General features: G+C 48.3%; 1 pseudogene; it reads right to left on the bottom strand.

The window, feature by feature from the left end:
• Positions 1-296: 296 nt before the first annotated feature.
• LOC116081781 lies at positions 297-1,766 on the bottom strand (annotated as a pseudogene).
• Between the last annotated feature and the right edge of the window lie 1,380 nt (positions 1,767-3,146).

Below are 3,146 nucleotides of genomic sequence, written 5' to 3'. Positions count from 1 at the left end.
CTCCTCTCCTCTCCTCTCCTCTCATCATTCTCAAGAACACTGTCTACTTCCCTTAAGACAGGGTCTCTGTTGGCTGGTGAGATGGCTCAGAGGTTAAGAACACTGGCTGCTCTTTCAGAGGACTTGAGTTCAATTCCCAGCAACCACATGGTGGCTCACAACCATCTAGAATGAGATTTGGTGCTCTCTTCTGGCATGCAGGCATACATGTAGGCTTCAGATGGAACACTGTATACATTATAAATAAACCTTGAGAGAGGGAGAGATGGGGGGAGAGGGAGGGGGAAAATAGGGTATTTTTTTTTTTTTGAAAAGTTAAAAATTCCTTAATTTTGTATTCCTGGTACCACTACCACAATTTACAGGGCAATATACCTGATGTAATGAAAAGAAAAAGAAAAAGAAAAAGCTACAACAGATAAAAGACCTCAGGAATGTACATCTAATTGACATGACATTGCATTAATCAATAGCTGCACTTTTCGCAAACTGTGGCTATGACAGTCCTGAACAAGAAGGGTTCCTGCTTAAGCCGCAGTGACTTTTCTGACTATGGATCATCGTTCCTTCTGTGGCAGAATTTTTACAGTTCCTCTAATGCATTTGGGACGACTGTCTCAAAGTAACCTGCAGCTGTCCTGACAACTCCTCACTCTCTCTCCTGCTAAGAATTGTAGCCGTTTCTGTTTTATTTTAAAACCTTCTGCTACCATATCCACCACTCCCACCTCCAGATCCATAGCCACCACCATAGGGACTGCCTGAGCTTCTTCCACCAAAACTGCCCCCCTTCATGGGTCCATAATTTGATGGTTGCTGACCACTATAATTTCCAAAGTCATTATAGTTCCCACCACCACCATAGTTATCTCCACCAAAATTTCCTCCTTCATTGTAACCATCATATCCTCCTCCACCACCACCATATCCACCACCTTGGTTTCCATATCCCGGTCCACCACCTCCATAACCTCCTCTACTACTGTAACCAGGACCACCATCATAGTTGCCACCATCACCTCCAAATCCATTATATCCACCATCACCACCTCCATAACTACCTCTGCTGCCACCACCTCCACCACCGTAGCCTCCTCTTCCACCATAGCCTCCTCTTCCACCAAAGTTTCCTCCACCACCTCCAAAGTTTCCCCCACGTCCCATAAAGTTGCCAGATCCACCTCCACGACCTCTCTGTGATCCACCACACTGCATCTCTTGTTTAGAAAGGGCCTTTTTCACTTCACAATTATGCCCATTAATAGTGTGGTATTTCTGAACAACAATTTTGTCAACTGTGTCATGAATATCAAAAGTTACAAAAGCAGATCCTCTCTTTTTCCCACTCTGCCTGTCTTCCATAACTTCTATGGTTTCAGTCTTGCCATACTTTTCAAAGTAGTCTCTCAGATTATATTCTTCCGTATCCTCTTTGATACACCAACAAAAATTTTCTTCACCGTTAAATGGGCACCAGGCTTTACAGAATCTTCTCTAGAAACAGCTCTCTTTGGTTCCACCACACGCCCATCAACCTTGCGTGGCCGAGCACACATTGCAGCATCCACCTTTTCAACATAAGAGTAGGTCACAAAACCAAAGTCTCTGGAACGTTTTGTTTGGGGATCTCTCATCACCACACAGTCTGTTAGTGTGCCCCATTTCTCAAAATGTTCTCTTAAGCTATCATCTGTGGTTTCAAAGCTCAGACCACCAATAAACAGCTTCCTCAGCTGCTCGGCTTCCTTTAGATCATGGCCCTCCATTTTGAGACTGGACTCGCCTCTTCCAACTCGAGTTCAATACTGAAAACAGGGTATCTTATTGACTCAGGGGTCACCAGTAAGGCTAGATTGGCGGGACAATGAGCCCACGGATCCTCCTGTCTCTACCCCCTGAGCGTTGAGACTATAAGCAAACACTACTGAGCCTGACTTTTCACAAGGTCCTGTAGTTAAAATTCACGTCCTTGTGTTTGTTCAGCGAGTACTTTGCCAATAAAGACATCTCCCCACCCTCAGCCAGTCCCCTTCCACCTGAGGGTCTGGCAACTCTAAGCTCTGCAGTGGCCCTGGCCTGGTATTAGGTGCAGAGATGCTGACCATATGCTGGGACACTACAATACCTGTTCCAGGTCCACCCTCTCTACTTTCAGCAGCAGCAGCTCCTGGCCATAGGGAAAGTGAAGGGATGACACTTTCCACCATTGGTTCAGTATCCACACACTGGTTTATACCTCATGCCTCCACGTACCTCAGGTTCTCCCTATAGGGCCAGGTCTGGAGTCCCCTGTGAGCCACTTAACCCCTGCATTGGGGTTCACTGTGTGTGTTTTCTGATCCCCTGTTCAGAGGTGAGGACATACAGAGTTCTGGGGCTCAGAGATTGAGTGGAGATGGCTAATAGTCCTGTGTACCTACAAGGAGGCCACAGAGGCCCTGGACATGCAGAAGGTGCATTTTGGTAAACAGGAGTCCTTGCCACAGCCTGGCTGACTGCCTCAGGTCACATCCTGGCCAGACTCCCATGCTTGGAAGAAACTCAACACAGACCAGGAGGAAGGGGCCTCAAGGGGAGGAACTAGTGAGGTACTGAGCCTGTCCCAAGTGCCAGTCCTGGGAAGGAGTTGACCCCACACCATATCGCAGCTTCTTAGTATCTACAGAGGTCAGGATCAGACACTCTTAGGACAGGGGACCTTATAACAAATAACTCCACAGTTTGGCCCCCGAGAGACTAGGGCCACCCAAAGCTGCATACCTTGGGGGCTGGACTTTCTCACTTGCAGAATATCCCCAGAAAGCACACTGGCAAGTCACCAAAGGTACCCACTGGCACCCCCAGCCTTTGTATGGGCTGGCTAGGGTGGGAAGGACTCAGATATGTGCCCAAGCCCATCCCGAACCCCTTTGACTTGGAATCTATTTAAAGCAGAACTCCTTGGCCACTGGTTAAGAACTCATCCTTCCGGCCACGAGGCAGCTGGGGCCTCTGGAAGAGCATAAAAACATCCAGCTGACACTCGGTCACCTTTATTATACACAGAGGCCCCTCATCTCCGGCCTCTTGAGAGGGCTCTCCAGCCAGGCTGCCGCCTGCCCTTGATCTATGCAGTACAGTAGGTGGGCCTCCCCCACCCGTCCAGG

The sequence above is a fragment of the Mastomys coucha genome, unplaced genomic scaffold, assembly GCF_008632895.1.
Source record: "Mastomys coucha isolate ucsf_1 unplaced genomic scaffold, UCSF_Mcou_1 pScaffold7, whole genome shotgun sequence".
In the NCBI taxonomy this organism is placed as follows: Eukaryota; Metazoa; Chordata; class Mammalia; order Rodentia; family Muridae; genus Mastomys; species Mastomys coucha.
Note: the sequence above shows the minus strand (reverse complement) of the source record. Positions and strands in the feature narration are given on the sequence as shown.